This window comes from Chiloscyllium plagiosum, unplaced genomic scaffold (genome assembly GCF_037043375.1).
Source record: "Chiloscyllium plagiosum isolate Xiang-an unplaced genomic scaffold, Cpla_swu_hap1 HiC_scaffold_14, whole genome shotgun sequence".
In the NCBI taxonomy this organism is placed as follows: domain Eukaryota; kingdom Metazoa; phylum Chordata; class Chondrichthyes; order Orectolobiformes; family Hemiscylliidae; genus Chiloscyllium; species Chiloscyllium plagiosum.
In genome coordinates this window covers 12237819-12255294 of record NW_028270152.1, presented here as the reverse complement: position 1 = coordinate 12255294, position 17476 = coordinate 12237819, and the positions used below count along the sequence as shown (strand labels likewise).

The 17476-nt window shown below is 50.5% G+C and overlaps 10 non-coding genes across 10 annotated transcripts; all 10 read right to left on the bottom strand.

Annotated features, from left to right (window-relative positions):
• Positions 1-3069: 3069 nt before the first annotated feature.
• trnaf-gaa (transfer RNA phenylalanine (anticodon GAA)) lies at positions 3070-3142 on the bottom strand. Its single transcript has one exon. It is a non-coding gene; the product is annotated as a tRNA-Phe (tRNA).
• Positions 3143-4318: 1176 nt separating this feature from the next.
• trnaf-gaa (transfer RNA phenylalanine (anticodon GAA)) lies at positions 4319-4391 on the bottom strand. The gene has a single exon. It is a non-coding gene; the product is annotated as a tRNA-Phe (tRNA).
• A 1176-nt stretch (positions 4392-5567) lies between these two features.
• Positions 5568-5640, bottom strand: trnaf-gaa (transfer RNA phenylalanine (anticodon GAA)). The gene has a single exon. It is a non-coding gene; the product is annotated as a tRNA-Phe (tRNA).
• Positions 5641-8076: 2436 nt separating this feature from the next.
• On the bottom strand, positions 8077-8149 carry trnaf-gaa (transfer RNA phenylalanine (anticodon GAA)). Its single transcript has one exon. It is a non-coding gene; the product is annotated as a tRNA-Phe (tRNA).
• A 2425-nt stretch (positions 8150-10574) lies between these two features.
• trnaf-gaa (transfer RNA phenylalanine (anticodon GAA)) lies at positions 10575-10647 on the bottom strand. The gene has a single exon. It is a non-coding gene; the product is annotated as a tRNA-Phe (tRNA).
• A 1176-nt stretch (positions 10648-11823) lies between these two features.
• trnaf-gaa (transfer RNA phenylalanine (anticodon GAA)) lies at positions 11824-11896 on the bottom strand. The gene has a single exon. It is a non-coding gene; the product is annotated as a tRNA-Phe (tRNA).
• A 1176-nt stretch (positions 11897-13072) lies between these two features.
• On the bottom strand, positions 13073-13145 carry trnaf-gaa (transfer RNA phenylalanine (anticodon GAA)). The gene has a single exon. It is a non-coding gene; the product is annotated as a tRNA-Phe (tRNA).
• A 1176-nt stretch (positions 13146-14321) lies between these two features.
• trnaf-gaa (transfer RNA phenylalanine (anticodon GAA)) lies at positions 14322-14394 on the bottom strand. The gene has a single exon. It is a non-coding gene; the product is annotated as a tRNA-Phe (tRNA).
• Positions 14395-15570: 1176 nt separating this feature from the next.
• trnaf-gaa (transfer RNA phenylalanine (anticodon GAA)) lies at positions 15571-15643 on the bottom strand. Its single transcript has one exon. It is a non-coding gene; the product is annotated as a tRNA-Phe (tRNA).
• A 1176-nt stretch (positions 15644-16819) lies between these two features.
• trnaf-gaa (transfer RNA phenylalanine (anticodon GAA)) lies at positions 16820-16892 on the bottom strand. Its single transcript has one exon. It is a non-coding gene; the product is annotated as a tRNA-Phe (tRNA).
• Between the last annotated feature and the right edge of the window lie 584 nt (positions 16893-17476).

Genomic DNA, 17476 nt, shown 5'->3' with positions numbered 1-17476 from the left:
GTGTCGAAAACAAGGACAGTCCAAAGCGATTTCCTGAGGCGCACCTCTGGAACGCTCAAATCAACCTAAAGTCAGGCGGCCATGCGCATGTCAGCATCTCTCCTGCAACCTTTCCATTGCGATCAGGGATCACCAGTTTTTGCAACCTGGAACAGCTGGCCGTCAGCAAGCTTATGAGCGAGGGAGTGTTTGATAGAGAGAGTGCAAAGGCCACCATGTACGCGTTGCTGACTCAAAGACTGTTTTGTGCGTTCGCAGATGTTGGTCAATGAACAGTAGGAGAATTTGAATTGGTGCAGGATTGAGGGTTTGTCCATTTGATTATTTGACTGTTTTGGAATGCTCGTTACGGAGCCAATGAGAAGAAATGTGCCATGAGACTGGAAGCAAAAGGCACAGCATCGCTGCAGGAGCACCATGCAGAAGGAGGGTGAGAAGCAATCCAAACCACCCTTGCGCCAGCAAGGAAAGGCGCAGAGCTTCACATTTACTCACTCGCCTCCATCACAGCTAAACAAAGGAGGGAGCGTGCAAGCAGTCCTGCACTTGCCGAAACCCGGGATTGAACCAGGAACCTTTAGATCTTCAGTCTAACGCTCTCCCATATGAGCTATTTCGGCAGCTGCTGCCAGCTCAGCGCGCTCAGGCACTTTGCTCGCGGCCACATTCACTTGGGATTTGCCCAGCGTATTTGTTCCAAATCTCCTCACAACATCAACTTCTTCCGGCAAAATTTCCCACCCTGTTTTCTCGGCGGACAGTTCGCTTCGGCCGCTGCCTCTTTATACCGTCTATATCTACACTGTCGTTCATTCTGCACAATCATTTCTGAAGTTGACTGCTTGGCTCTGGTCAACTCGCTCGTCAAATGCACAACGAGGAACTGGTCCCTCCAGTCCTCGACAAGTTCCACGTCGTGCTCCGTTCACCGTCAACATGTCTCGCCAGCTTCACCCCATCTCTCCTCTACCTCTCGAAATGCTGCACGTGATGCCATCCGTCTGCAAATGGTCAGTATCAGTCTAAGCTGCTTTGCAAGCAACCCGATGCACCGGAACAATTTGAACAAATCGCCTCTGCTCCGGCTTCAGTCCGTCCACTGTTAAAACCTTCAGTTATTACTCTGCAGGCTTGAGGATTCCCAAGTTCTCTGCAACCATCTCCAAAGCGGCATGCAAGTCACTGACTGTTTACCCGACCGAGTCTGTTTGTGAATACTTTTCCATCGTCATTCTGCACGATCATTTCTGAAGTGACCGCTTGTGTCGAAAACAAGGACAGTCCAAAGCGATTTCCTGAGGCGCACCTCTGGAACGCTCAAATCAACCTAAAGTCAGGCGGCCATGCGCATGTCAGCATCTCTCCTGTAACCTTTCCATTGCGATCAGGGATCATCAGTTTTTGCAAGCTGGAACAGATGGCCGTCAGCAAGCTTATGAGCGAGGGAGTGTTTGATAGAGAGTGCAAAGGCCACCATGTACGCGTTGCTGACTCAAAGACTGTTTTGTGCGTTCGCAGATGTTGGTCAATGAACAGTAGGAGAATTTGAATTGGTGCAGGATTGAGGGTTTGTCCATTTGATTATTTGACTGTTTTGGAATGCTCGTTACGGAGCCAATGAGAAGAAATGTGCCATGAGACTGGAAGCAAAAGGCACAGCATCGCTGCAGGAGCACCATGCAGAAGGAGGGTGAGAAGCAATCCAAACCACCCTTGCGCCAGCAAGGAAAGGTGCAGAGCTTCACATTTGCTCACTCGCCTCCATCACAGCTAAACAAAGGAGGGAGCGCACAAGCAGTCCTGCACTTGCCGAAACCCGGGATTGAACCAGGGACCTTTAGATCTTCGGTCTAACGCTCTCCCAACTGAGGTATTTCGGCAGCTGCTGCCAGCTCAGCGCGCTCAGGCACTTTGCTCGCGGCCACATTCACTTGGGATTTGCCCAGCGTATTTGTTCCAAATCTCCTCACAACATCAACTTCTTCCGGCAAAATTTCCCACCCTGTTTTCTCGGCGGACAGTTCGCTTCGGCCGCTGCCTCTTTATACCGTCTATATCTACACTGTCGTTCATTCTGCACAATCATTTCAGAAGTTGACTGCTTGGCTCTGGTCAACTCGCTCGTCAAATGCACAACGAGGAACTGGTCCCTCCAGTCCTCGACAAGTTCCACGTCGTGCTCCGTTCACCGTCAACATGTCTCGCCAGCTTCACCCCATCTCTCCTCTACCTCTCGAAATGCTGCACGTGATGCCATCCGTCTGCAAATGGTCAGTATCAGTCTAAGCTGCTTTGCAAGCAACCCGATGCACCGGAACAATTTGAACAAATCGCCTCTGCTCCGGCTTCAGTCCGTCCACTGTTAAAACCTTCAGTTATTACTCTGCAGGCTTGAGGATTCCCAAGTTCTCTGCAACCATCTCCAAAGCGGCATGCAAGTCACTGACTGTTTACCCGACCGAGTCTGTTTGTGAATACTTTTCCATCGTCATTCTGCACGATCATTTCTGAAGTGACCGCTTGTGTCGAAAACAAGGACAGTCCAAAGCGATTTCCTGAGGCGCACCTCTGGAACGCTCAAATCAACCTAAAGTCAGGCGGCCATGCGCATGTCAGCATCTCTCCTGCAACCTTTCCATTGCGATCAGGGATCACCAGTTTTTGCAAGCTGGAACAGCTGGCCGTCAGCAAGCTTATGAGCGAGGGAGTGTTTGATAGAGAGAGTGCAAAGGCCACCATGTACGCGTTGCTGACTCAAAGACTGTTTTGTGCGTTCGCAGATGTTGGTCAATGAACAGTAGGAGAATTTGAATTGGTGCAGGATTGAGGGTTTGTCCATTTGATTATTTGACTGTTTTGGAATGCTCGTTACGGAGCCAATGAGAAGAAATGTGCCATGAGACTGGAAGCAAAAGGCACAGCATCGCTGCAGGAGCACCATGCAGAAGGAGGGTGAGAAGCAATCCAAACCACCCTTGCGCCAGCAAGGAAAGGTGCAGAGCTTCACATTTACTCACTCGCCTCCATCACAGCTAAACAAAGGAGGGAGCGCGCAAGCAGTCCTGCACTTGCCGAAACCCGGGATTGAACCAGGGACCTTTAGATCTTCAGTCTAACGCTCTCCCAACTGAGCTATTTCGGCAGCTGCTGCCAGCTCAGCGCGCTCAGGCACTTTGCTCGCGGCCACATTCACTTGGGATTTGCCCAGCGTATTTGTTCCAAATCTCCTCACAACATCAACTTCTTCCGGCAAAATTTCCCACCCTGTTTTCTCGGCGGACAGTTCGCTTCGGCCGCTGCCTCTTTATACCGTCTATATCTACACTGTCGTTCATTCTGCACAATCATTTCAGAAGTTGACTGCTTGGCTCTGGTCAACTCGCTCGTCAAATGCACAACGAGGAACTGGTCCCTCCAGTCCTCGACAAGTTCCACGTCGTGCTCCGTTCACCGTCAACATGTCTCGCCAGCTTCACCCCATCTCTCCTCTACCTCTCGAAATGCTGCACGTGATGCCATCCGTCTGCAAATGGTCAGTATCAGTCTAAGCTGCTTTGCAAGCAACCCGATGCACCGGAACAATTTGAACAAATCGCCTCTGCTCCGGCTTCAGTCCGTCCACTGTTAAAACCTTCAGTTATTACTCTGCAGGCTTGAGGATTCCCAAGTTCTCTGCAACCATCTCCAAAGCGGCATGCAAGTCACTGACTGTTTACCCGACCGAGTCTGTTTGTGAATACTTTTCCATCGTCATTCTGCACGATCATTTCTGAAGTGACCGCTTGTGTCGAAAACAAGGACAGTCCAAAGCGATTTGCTGAGGCGCACCTCTGGGACGCTCAAATCAACCTAAAGTCAGGCGGCCATGCGCATGTCAGCATCTCTCCTGCAACCTTTCCATTGCGATCAGGGATCACCAGTTTTTGCAAGCTGGAACAGCTGGCCGTCAGCAAGCTTATGAGCGAGGGAGTGTTTGATAGAGAGAGTGCAAAGGCCACCATGTACGCGTTGCTGACTCAAAGACTGTTTTGTGCGTTCGCAGATGTTGGTCAATGAACAGAAGGAGAATTTGAATTGGTGCAGGATTGAGGGTTTGTCCATTTGATTATTTGACTGTTTTGGAATGCTCGTTACGGAGCCAATGAGAAGAAATGTGCCATGAGACTGGAAGCAAAAGGCACAGCATCGCTGCAGAAGGAGGGTGAGATGCAATCCAAACCACCCTTGCGCCAGCAAGGAAAGGTACAGAGCTTCACATTTATTCACTCGCCTCCATCACAGCTAAACAAAGGAGGGAGCGCGCAAGCAGTCCTGCACTTGCCGAAACCCGGGATTGAACCAGGGACCTTTAGATCTTCAGTCTAACGCTCTCCCAACTGAGCTATTTCGGCAGCTGCTGCCAGCTCAGCGCGCTCAGGCACTTTGCTCGCGGCCACATTCACTTGGGATTTGCCCAGCGTATTTGTTCCAAATCTCCTCACAACATCAACTTCTTCCGGCAAAATTTCCCACCCTGTTTTCTCGGCGGACAGTTCGCTTCGGCCGCTGCCTCTTTATACCGTCTATATCTACACTGTCGTTCATTCTGCACAATCATTTCTGAAGTTGACTGCTTGGCTCTGGTCAACTCGCTCGTCAAATGCACAACGAGGAACTGGTCCCTCCAGTCCTCGACAAGTTCCGCGTCGTGCTCCGTTCACCGTCAACATGTCTCGCCAGCTTCACCCCATCTCTCCTCTACCTCTCGAAATGCTGCACGTGATGCCATCCGTCTGCAAATGGTCAGTATCAGTCTAAGCTGCTTTGCAAGCAACCCGATGCACCGGAACAATTTGAACAAATCGCCTCTGCTCCGGCTTCAGTCCGTCCACTGTTAAAACCTTCAGTTATTACTCTGCAGGCTTGAGGATTCCCAAGTTCTCTGCAACCATCTCCAAAGCGGCATGCAAGTCACTGACTGTTTACCCGACCGAGTCTGTTTGTGAATACTTTTCCATCGTCATTCTGCACGATCATTTCTGAAGTGACCGCTTGTGTCGAAAACAAGGACAGTCCAAAGCGATTTGCTGAGGCGCACCTCTGGAACGCTCAAATCAACCTAAAGTCAGGCGGCCATGCGCATGTCAGCATCTCTCCTGCAACCTTTCCATTGCGATCAGGGATCACCAGTTTTTGCAAGCTGGAACAGCTGGCCGTCAGCAAGCTTATGAGCGAGGGAGTGTTTGATAGAGAGAGTGCAAAGGCCACCATGTACGCGTTGCTGACTCAAAGACTGTTTTGTGCGTTCCCAGATGTTGGTCAATGAACAGTAGGAGAATTTGAATTGGTGCAGGATTGAGGGTTTGTCCATTTGATTATTTGACTGTTTTGGAATGCTCGTTACGGAGCCAATGAGAAGAAATGTGCCATGAGACTGGAAGCAAAAGGCACAGCATCGCTGCAGAAGGAGGGTGAGATGCAATCCAAACCACCCTTGCGCCAGCAAGGAAAGGTGCAGAGCTTCACATTTATTCACTCGCCTCCATCACAGCTAAACAAAGGAGGGAGCGCGCAAGCAGTCCTGCACTTGCCGAAACCTGGGATTGAACCAGGGACCTTTAGATCTTCAGTCTAACGCTCTCCCAACTGAGCTATTTCGGCAGCTGCTGCCAGCTCAGCGCGCTCAGGCACTTTGCTCGCGGCCACATTCACTTGGGATTTGCCCAGCGTATTTGTTCCAAATCTCCTCACAACATCAACTTCTTCCGGCAAAATTTCCCACCCTGTTTTCTCGGCGGACAGTTCGCTTCGGCCGCTGCCTCTTTATACCGTCTATATCTACACTGTCGTTCATTCTGCACAATCATTTCTGAAGTTGACTGCTTGGCTCTGGTCAACTCGCTCGTCAAATGCACAACGAGGAACTGGTCCCTCCAGTCCTCGACAAGTTCCGCGTCGTGCTCCGTTCACCGTCAACATGTCTCGCCAGCTTCACCCCATCTCTCCTCTACCTCTCGAAATGCTGCACGTGATGCCATCCGTCTGCAAATGGTCAGTATCAGTCTAAGCTGCTTTGCAAGCAACCCGATGCACCGGAACAATTTGAACAAATCGCCTCTGCTCCGGCTTCAGTCCGTCCACTGTTAAAACCTTCAGTTATTACTCTGCAGGCTTGAGGATTCCCAAGTTCTCTGCAACCATCTCCAAAGCGGCATGCAAGTCACTGACTGTTTACCCGACCGAGTCTGTTTGTGAATACTTTTCCATCGTCATTCTGCACGATCATTTCTGAAGTGACCGCTTGTGTCGAAAACAAGGACAGTCCAAAGCGATTTGCTGAGGCGCACCTCTGGAACGCTCAAATCAACCTAAAGTCAGGCGGCCATGCGCATGTCAGCATCTCTCCTGTAACCTTTCCATTGCGATCAGGGATCATCAGTTTTTGCAAGCTGGAACAGATGGCCGTCAGCAAGCTTATGAGCGAGGGAGTGTTTGATAGAGAGTGCAAAGGCCACCATGTACGCGTTGCTGACTCAAAGACTGTTTTGTGCGTTCGCAGATGTTGGTCAATGAACAGTAGGAGAATTTGAATTGGTGCAGGATTGAGGGTTTGTCCATTTGATTATTTGACTGTTTTGGAATGCTCGTTACGGAGCCAATGAGAAGAAATGTGCCATGAGACTGGAAGCAAAAGGCACAGCATCGCTGCAGGAGCACCATGCAGAAGGAGGGTGAGAAGCAATCCAAACCACTCTTGCGCCAGCAAGGAAAGGTGCAGAGCTTCACATTTGCTCACTCGCCTCCATCACAGCTAAACAAAGGAGGGAGCGCACAAGCAGTCCTGCACTTGCCGAAACCCGGGATTGAACCAGGGACCTTTAGATCTTCGGTCTAACGCTCTCCCAACTGAGGTATTTCGGCAGCTGCTGCCAGCTCAGCGCGCTCAGGCACTTTGCTCGCGGCCACATTCACTTGGGATTTGCCCAGCGTATTTGTTCCAAATCTCCTCACAACATCAACTTCTTCCGGCAAAATTTCCCACCCTGTTTTCTCGGCGGACAGTTCGCTTCGGCCGCTGCCTCTTTATACCGTCTATATCTACACTGTCGTTCATTCTGCACAATCATTTCAGAAGTTGACTGCTTGGCTCTGGTCAACTCGCTCGTCAAATGCACAACGAGGAACTGGTCCCTCCAGTCCTCGACAAGTTCCACGTCGTGCTCCGTTCACCGTCAACATGTCTCGCCAGCTTCACCCCATCTCTCCTCTACCTCTCGAAATGCTGCACGTGATGCCATCCGTCTGCAAATGGTCAGTATCAGTCTAAGCTGCTTTGCAAGCAACCCGATGCACCGGAACAATTTGAACAAATCGCCTCTGCTCCGGCTTCAGTCCGTCCACTGTTAAAACCTTCAGTTATTACTCTGCAGGCTTGAGGATTCCCAAGTTCTCTGCAACCATCTCCAAAGCGGCATGCAAGTCACTGACTGTTTACCCGACCGAGTCTGTTTGTGAATACTTTTCCATCGTCATTCTGCACGATCATTTCTGAAGTGACCGCTTGTGTCGAAAACAAGGACAGTCCAAAGCGATTTGCTGAGGCGCACCTCTGGGACGCTCAAATCAACCTAAAGTCAGGCGGCCATGCGCATGTCAGCATCTCTCCTGCAACCTTTCCATTGCGATCAGGGATCACCAGTTTTTGCAAGCTGGAACAGCTGGCCGTCAGCAAGCTTATGAGCGAGGGAGTGTTTGATAGAGAGAGTGCAAAGGCCACCATGTACGCGTTGCTGACTCAAAGACTGTTTTGTGCGTTCGCAGATGTTGGTCAATGAACAGTAGGAGAATTTGAATTGGTGCAGGATTGAGGGTTTGTCCATTTGATTATTTGACTGTTTTGGAATGCTCGTTACGGAGCCAATGAGAAGAAATGTGCCATGAGACTGGAAGCAAAAGGCACAGCATCGCTGCAGAAGGAGGGTGAGATGCAATCCAAACCACCCTTGCGCCAGCAAGGAAAGGTGCAGAGCTTCACATTTATTCACTCGCCTCCATCACAGCTAAACAAAGGAGGGAGCGCGCAAGCAGTCCTGCACTTGCCGAAACCCGGGATTGAACCAGGGACCTTTAGATCTTCAGTCTAACGCTCTCCCAACTGAGCTATTTCGGCAGCTGCTGCCAGCTCAGCGCGCTCAGGCACTTTGCTCGCGGCCACATTCACTTGGGATTTGCCCAGCGTATTTGTTCCAAATCTCCTCACAACATCAACTTCTTCCGGCAAAATTTCCCACCCTGTTTTCTCGGCGGACAGTTCGCTTCGGCCGCTGCCTCTTTATACCGTCTATATCTACACTGTCGTTCATTCTGCACAATCATTTCTGAAGTTGACTGCTTGGCTCTGGTCAACTCGCTCGTCAAATGCACAACGAGGAACTGGTCCCTCCAGTCCTCGACAAGTTCCGCGTCGTGCTCCGTTCACCGTCAACATGTCTCGCCAGCTTCACCCCATCTCTCCTCTACCTCTCGAAATGCTGCACGTGATGCCATCCGTCTGCAAATGGTCAGTATCAGTCTAAGCTGCTTTGCAAGCAACCCGATGCACCGGAACAATTTGAACAAATCGCCTCTGCTCCGGCTTCAGTCCGTCCACTGTTAAAACCTTCAGTTATTACTCTGCAGGCTTGAGGATTCCCAAGTTCTCTGCAACCATCTCCAAAGCGGCATGCAAGTCACTGACTGTTTACCCGACCGAGTCTGTTTGTGAATACTTTTCCATCGTCATTCTGCACGATCATTTCTGAAGTGACCGCTTGTGTCGAAAACAAGGACAGTCCAAAGCGATTTGCTGAGGCGCACCTCTGGGACGCTCAAATCAACCTAAAGTCAGGCGGCCATGCGCATGTCAGCATCTCTCCTGCAACCTTTCCATTGCGATCAGGGATCACCAGTTTTTGCAAGCTGGAACAGCTGGCCGTCAGCAAGCTTATGAGCGAGGGAGTGTTTGATAGAGAGAGTGCAAAGGCCACCATGTACGCGTTGCTGACTCAAAGACTGTTTTGTGCGTTCGCAGATGTTGGTCAATGAACAGTAGGAGAATTTGAATTGGTGCAGGATTGAGGGTTTGTCCATTTGATTATTTGACTGTTTTGGAATGCTCGTTACGGAGCCAATGAGAAGAAATGTGCCATGAGACTGGAAGCAAAAGGCACAGCATCGCTGCAGAAGGAGGGTGAGATGCAATCCAAACCACCCTTGCGCCAGCAAGGAAAGGTGCAGAGCTTCACATTTATTCACTCGCCTCCATCACAGCTAAACAAAGGAGGGAGCGCGCAAGCAGTCCTGCACTTGCCGAAACCCAGGATTGAACCAGGGACCTTTAGATCTTCAGTCTAACGCTCTCCCAACTGAGCTATTTCGGCAGCTGCTGCCAGCTCAGCGCGCTCAGGCACTTTGCTCGCGGCCACATTCACTTGGGATTTGCCCAGCGTATTTGTTCCAAATCTCCTCACAACATCAACTTCTTCCGGCAAAATTTCCCACCCTGTTTTCTCGGCGGACAGTTCGCTTCGGCCGCTGCCTCTTTATACCGTCTATATCTACACTGTCGTTCATTCTGCACAATCATTTCTGAAGTTGACTGCTTGGCTCTGGTCAACTCGCTCGTCAAATGCACAACGAGGAACTGGTCCCTCCAGTCCTCGACAAGTTCCGCGTCGTGCTCCGTTCACCGTCAACATGTCTCGCCAGCTTCACCCCATCTCTCCTCTACCTCTCGAAATGCTGCACGTGATGCCATCCGTCTGCAAATGGTCAGTATCAGTCTAAGCTGCTTTGCAAGCAACCCGATGCACCGGAACAATTTGAACAAATCGCCTCTGCTCCGGCTTCAGTCCGTCCACTGTTAAAACCTTCAGTTATTACTCTGCAGGCTTGAGGATTCCCAAGTTCTCTGCAACCATCTCCAAAGCGGCATGCAAGTCACTGACTGTTTACCCGACCGAGTCTGTTTGTGAATACTTTTCCATCGTCATTCTGCACGATCATTTCTGAAGTGACCGCTTGTGTCGAAAACAAGGACAGTCCAAAGCGATTTGCTGAGGCGCACCTCTGGGACGCTCAAATCAACCTAAAGTCAGGCGGCCATGCGCATGTCAGCATCTCTCCTGCAACCTTTCCATTGCGATCAGGGATCACCAGTTTTTGCAAGCTGGAACAGCTGGCCGTCAGCAAGCTTATGAGCGAGGGAGTGTTTGATAGAGAGAGTGCAAAGGCCACCATGTACGCGTTGCTGACTCAAAGACTGTTTTGTGCGTTCGCAGATGTTGGTCAATGAACAGTAGGAGAATTTGAATTGGTGCAGGATTGAGGGTTTGTCCATTTGATTATTTGACTGTTTTGGAATGCTCGTTACGGAGCCAATGAGAAGAAATGTGCCATGAGACTGGAAGCAAAAGGCACAGCATCGCTGCAGAAGGAGGGTGAGATGCAATCCAAACCACCCTTGCGCCAGCAAGGAAAGGTGCAGAGCTTCACATTTATTCACTCGCCTCCATCACAGCTAAACAAAGGAGGGAGCGCGCAAGCAGTCCTGCACTTGCCGAAACCCGGGATTGAACCAGGGACCTTTAGATCTTCAGTCTAACGCTCTCCCAACTGAGCTATTTCGGCAGCTGCTGCCAGCTCAGCGCGCTCAGGCACTTTGCTCGCGGCCACATTCACTTGGGATTTGCCCAGCGTATTTGTTCCAAATCTCCTCACAACATCAACTTCTTCCGGCAAAATTTCCCACCCTGTTTTCTCGGCGGACAGTTCGCTTCGGCCGCTGCCTCTTTATACCGTCTATATCTACACTGTCGTTCATTCTGCACAATCATTTCTGAAGTTGACTGCTTGGCTCTGGTCAACTCGCTCGTCAAATGCACAACGAGGAACTGGTCCCTCCAGTCCTCGACAAGTTCCGCGTCGTGCTCCGTTCACCGTCAACATGTCTCGCCAGCTTCACCCCATCTCTCCTCTACCTCTCGAAATGCTGCACGTGATGCCATCCGTCTGCAAATGGTCAGTATCAGTCTAAGCTGCTTTGCAAGCAACCCGATGCACCGGAACAATTTGAACAAATCGCCTCTGCTCCGGCTTCAGTCCGTCCACTGTTAAAACCTTCAGTTATTACTCTGCAGGCTTGAGGATTCCCAAGTTCTCTGCAACCATCTCCAAAGCGGCATGCAAGTCACTGACTGTTTACCCGACCGAGTCTGTTTGTGAATACTTTTCCATCGTCATTCTGCACGATCATTTCTGAAGTGACCGCTTGTGTCGAAAACAAGGACAGTCCAAAGCGATTTGCTGAGGCGCACCTCTGGAACGCTCAAATCAACCTAAAGTCAGGCGGCCATGCGCATGTCAGCATCTCTCCTGCAACCTTTCCATTGCGATCAGGGATCACCAGTTTTTGCAAGCTGGAACAGCTGGCCGTCAGCAAGCTTATGAGCGAGGGAGTGTTTGATAGAGAGAGTGCAAAGGCCACCATGTACACGTTGCTGACTCAAAGACTGTTTTGTGCGTTCGCAGATGTTGGTCAATGAACAGTAGGAGAATTTGAATTGGTGCAGGATTGAGGGTTTGTCCATTTGATTATTTGACTGTTTTGGAATGCTCGTTACGGAGCCAATGAGAAGAAATGTGCCATGAGACTGGAAGCAAAAGGCACAGCATCGCTGCAGAAGGAGGGTGAGATGCAATCCAAACCACCCTTGCGCCAGCAAGGAAAGGTGCAGAGCTTCACATTTATTCACTCGCCTCCATCACAGCTAAACAAAGGAGGGAGCGCGCAAGCAGTCCTGCACTTGCCGAAACCCGGGATTGAACCAGGGACCTTTAGATCTTCAGTCTAACGCTCTCCCAACTGAGCTATTTCGGCAGCTGCTGCCAGCTCAGCGCGCTCAGGCACTTTGCTCGCGGCCACATTCACTTGGGATTTGCCCAGCGTATTTGTTCCAAATCTCCTCACAACATCAACTTCTTCCGGCAAAATTTCCCACCCTGTTTTCTCGGCGGACAGTTCGCTTCGGCCGCTGCCTCTTTATACCGTCTATATCTACACTGTCGTTCATTCTGCACAATCATTTCTGAAGTTGACTGCTTGGCTCTGGTCAACTCGCTCGTCAAATGCACAACGAGGAACTGGTCCCTCCAGTCCTCGACAAGTTCCGCGTCGTGCTCCGTTCACCGTCAACATGTCTCGCCAGCTTCACCCCATCTCTCCTCTACCTCTCGAAATGCTGCACGTGATGCCATCCGTCTGCAAATGGTCAGTATCAGTCTAAGCTGCTTTGCAAGCAACCCGATGCACCGGAACAATTTGAACAAATCGCCTCTGCTCCGGCTTCAGTCCGTCCACTGTTAAAACCTTCAGTTATTACTCTGCAGGCTTGAGGATTCCCAAGTTCTCTGCAACCATCTCCAAAGCGGCATGCAAGTCACTGACTGTTTACCCGACCGAGTCTGTTTGTGAATACTTTTCCATCGTCATTCTGCACGATCATTTCTGAAGTGACCGCTTGTGTCGAAAACAAGGACAGTCCAAAGCGATTTGCTGAGGCGCACCTCTGGGACGCTCAAATCAACCTAAAGTCAGGCGGCCATGCGCATGTCAGCATCTCTCCTGCAACCTTTCCATTGCGATCAGGGATCACCAGTTTTTGCAAGCTGGAACAGCTGGCCGTCAGCAAGCTTATGAGCGAGGGAGTGTTTGATAGAGAGAGTGCAAAGGCCACCATGTACGCGTTGCTGACTCAAAGACTGTTTTGTGCGTTCCCAGATGTTGGTCAATGAACAGTAGGAGAATTTGAATTGGTGCAGGATTGAGGGTTTGTCCATTTGATTATTTGACTGTTTTGGAATGCTCGTTACGGAGCCAATGAGAAGAAATGTGCCATGAGACTGGAAGCAAAAGGCACAGCATCGCTGCAGAAGGAGGGTGAGATGCAATCCAAACCACCCTTGCGCCAGCAAGGAAAGGTGCAGAGCTTCACATTTATTCACTCGCCTCCATCACAGCTAAACAAAGGAGGGAGCGCGCAAGCAGTCCTGCACTTGCCGAAACCCGGGATTGAACCAGGGACCTTTAGATCTTCAGTCTAACGCTCTCCCAACTGAGCTATTTCGGCAGCTGCTGCCAGCTCAGCGCGCTCAGGCACTTTGCTCGCGGCCACATTCACTTGGGATTTGCCCAGCGTATTTGTTCCAAATCTCCTCACAACATCAACTTCTTCCGGCAAAATTTCCCACCCTGTTTTCTCGGCGGACAGTTCGCTTCGGCCGCTGCCTCTTTATACCGTCTATATCTACACTGTCGTTCATTCTGCACAATCATTTCTGAAGTTGACTGCTTGGCTCTGGTCAACTCGCTCGTCAAATGCACAACGAGGAACTGGTCCCTCCAGTCCTCGACAAGTTCCGCGTCGTGCTCCGTTCACCGTCAACATGTCTCGCCAGCTTCACCCCATCTCTCCTCTACCTCTCGAAATGCTGCACGTGATGCCATCCGTCTGCAAATGGTCAGTATCAGTCTAAGCTGCTTTGCAAGCAACCCGATGCACCGGAACAATTTGAACAAATCGCCTCTGCTCCGGCTTCAGTCCGTCCACTGTTAAAACCTTCAGTTATTACTCTGCAGGCTTGAGGATTCCCAAGTTCTCTGCAACCATCTCCAAAGCGGCATGCAAGTCACTGACTGTTTACCCGACCGAGTCTGTTTGTGAATACTTTTCCATCGTCATTCTGCACGATCATTTCTGAAGTGACCGCTTGTGTCGAAAACAAGGACAGTCCAAAGCGATTTGCTGAGGCGCACCTCTGGAACGCTCAAATCAACCTAAAGTCAGGCGGCCATGCGCATGTCAGCATCTCTCCTGCAACCTTTCCATTGCGATCAGGGATCACCAGTTTTTGCAAGCTGGAACAGCTGGCCGTCAGCAAGCTTATGAGCGAGGGAGTGTTTGATAGAGAGAGTGCAAAGGCCACCATGTACACGTTGCTGACTCAAAGACTGTTTTGTGCGTTCGCAGATGTTGGTCAATGAACAGTAGGAGAATTTGAATTGGTGCAGGATTGAGGGTTTGTCCATTTGATTATTTGACTGTTTTGGAATGCTCGTTACGGAGCCAATGAGAAGAAATGTGCCATGAGACTGGACGCAAAAGGCACAGCATCGCTGCAGAAGGAGGGTGAGATGCAATCCAAACCACCCTTGCGCCAGCAAGGAAAGGTGCAGAGCTTCACATTTATTCACTCGCCTCCATCACAGCTAAACAAAGGAGGGAGCACGCAAGCAGTCCTACACTTGCCGAAACCCGGGATTGAACCAGGGACCTTTAGATCTTCAGTCTAACGCTCTCCCAACTGAGCTATTTCGGCAGCTGCTGCCCGCTCAGCGCGCTCAGGCACTTTGCTCGCGGCCACATTCACTTGGGATTTGCCCAGCGTATTTGTTCCAAATCTCCTCACAACATCAACTTCTTCCGGCAAAATTTCCCACCCTGTTTTCTCGGCGGACAGTTCGCTTCGGCCGCTGCCTCTTTATACCGTCTATATCTACACTGTCGTTCATTCTGCACAATCATTTCTGAAGTTGACTGCTTGGCTCTGGTCAACTCGCTCGTCAAATGCACAACGAGGAACTGGTCCCTCCAGTCCTCGACAAGTTCCGCGTCGTGCTCCGTTCACCGTCAGCATGTCTCGCCAGCTTCACCCCATCTCTCCTCTACCTCTCGAAATGCTGCACGTGATGCCATCCGTCTGCAAATGGTCAGTATCAGTCTAAGCTGCTTTGCAAGCAACCCGATGCACCGGAACAATTTGAACAAATCGCCTCTGCTCCGGCTTCAGTCCGTCCACTGTTAAAACCTTCAGTTATTACTCTGCAGGCTTGAGGATTCCCAAGTTCTCTGCAACCATCTCCAAAGCGGCATGCAAGTCACTGACTGTTTACCCGACCGAGTCTGTTTGTGAATACTTTTCCATTGTCATTCTGCACGATCATTTCTGAAGTGACCGCTTGTGTCGAAAACAAGGACAGTCCAAAGCGATTTGCTGAGGCGCACCTCTGGAACGCTCAAATCAACCTAAAGTCAGGCGGCCATGCGCATGTCAGCATCTCTCCTGCAACCTTTCCATTGCGATCAGGGATCACCAGTTTTTGCAAGCTGGAACAGCTGGCCGTCAGCAAGCTTATGAGCGAGGGAGTGTTTGATAGAGAGAGTGCAAAGGCCACCATGTACGCGTTGCTGACTCAAAGACTGTTTTGTGCGTTCGCAGATGTTGGTCAATGAACAGTAGGAGAATTTGAATTGGTGCAGGATTGAGGGTTTGTCCATTTGATTATTTGACTGTTTTGGAATGCTCGTTACGGAGCCAATGAGAAGAAATGTGCCATGAGACTGGAAGCAAAAGGCACAGCATCGCTGCAGAAGGAGGGTGAGATGCAATCCAAACCACCCTTGCGCCAGCAAGGAAAGGTGCAGAGCTTCACATTTATTCACTCGCCTCCATCACAGCTAAACAAAGGAGGGAGCGTGCAAGCAGTCCTGCACTTGCCGAAACCCGGGATTGAACCAGGGACCTTTAGATCTTCAGTCTAACGCTCTCCCAACTGAGCTATTTCGGCAGCTGCTGCCAGCTCAGCGCGCTCAGGCACTTTGCTCGCGGCCACATTCACTTGGGATTTGCCCAGCGTATTTGTTCCAAATCTCCTCACAACATCAACTTCTTCCGGCAAAATTTCCCACCCTGTTTTCTCGGCGGACAGTTCGCTTCGGCCGCTGCCTCTTTATACCGTCTATATCTACACTGTCGTTCATTCTGCACAATCATTTCTGAAGTTGACTGCTTGGCTCTGGTCAACTTGCTCGTCAAATGCACAACGAGGAACTGGTCCCTCCAGTCCTCGACAAGTTCCGCGTCGTGCTCCGTTCACCGTCAACATGTCTCGCCAGCTTCACCCCATCTCTCCTCTACCTCTCGAAATGCTGCACGTGATGCCATCCGTCTGCAAATGGTCAGTATCAGTCTAAGCTGCTTTGCAAGCAACCCGATGCACCGGAACAATTTGAACAAATCGCCTCTGCTCCGGCTTCAGTCCGTCCACTGTTAAAACCTTCAGTTATTACTCTGCAGGCTTGAGGATTCCCAAGTTCTCTGCAACCATCTCCAAAGCGGCATGCAAGTCACTGACTGTTTACCCGACCGAGTCTGTTTGTGAATACTTTTCCATCGTCATTCTGCACGATCATTTCTGAAGTGACCGCTTGTGTCGAAAACAAGGACAGTCCAAAGCGATTTGCTGAGGCGCACCTCTGGGACGCTCAAATCAACCTAAAGTCAGGCGGCCATGCGCATGTCAGCATCTCTCCTGCAACCTTTCCATTGCGATCAGGGATCACCAGTTTTTGCAAGCTGGAACAGCTGGCCGTCAGCAAGCTTATGAGCGAGGGAGTGTTTGATAGAGAGAGTGCAAAGGCCACCATGTACGCGTTGCTGACTCAAAGACTGTTTTGTGCGTTCGCAGATGTTGGTCAATGAACAGTAGGAGAATTTGAATTGGTGCAGGATTGAGGGTTTGTCCATTTGATTATTTGACTGTTTTGGAATGCTCGTTACGGAGCCAATGAGAAGAAATGTGCCATGAGACTGGAAGCAAAAGGCACAGCATCGCTGCAGAAGGAGGGTGAGATGCAATCCAAACCACCCTTGCGCCAGCAAGGAAAGGTGCAGAGCTTCACATTTATTCACTCGCCTCCATCACAGCTAAACAAAGGAGGGAGCGCGCAAGCAGTCCTGCACTTGCCGAAACCCGGGATTGAACCAGGGACCTTTAGATCTTCAGTCTAACGCTCTCCCAACTGAGCTATTTCGGCAGCTGCTGCCAGCTCAGCGCGCTCAGGCACTTTGCTCGCGGCCACATTCACTTGGGATTTGCCCAGCGTATTTGTTCCAAATCTCCTCACAACATCAACTTCTTCCGGCAAAATTTCCCACCCTGTTTTCTCGGCGGACAGTTCGCTTCGGCCGCTGCCTCTTTATACCGTCTATATCTACACTGTCGTTCATTCTGCACAATCATTTCTGAAGTTGACTGCTTGGCTCTGGTCAACTCGCTCGTCAAATGCACAACGAGGAACTGGTCCCTCCAGTCCTCGACAAGTTCCGCGTCGTGCTCCGTTCACCGTCAACATGTCTCGCCAGCTTCACCCCATCTCTCCTCTACCTCTCGAAATGCTGCACGTGATGCCATCCGTCTGCAAATGGTCAGTATCAGTCTAAGCTGCTTTGCAAGCAACCCGATGCACCGGAACAATTTGAACAAATCGCCTCTGCTCCGGCTTCAGTCCGTCCACTGTTAAAACCTTCAGTTATTACTCTGCAGGCTTGAGGATTCCCAAGTTCTCTGCAACCATCTCCAAAGCGGCATGCAAGTCACTGACTGTTTACCCGACCGAGT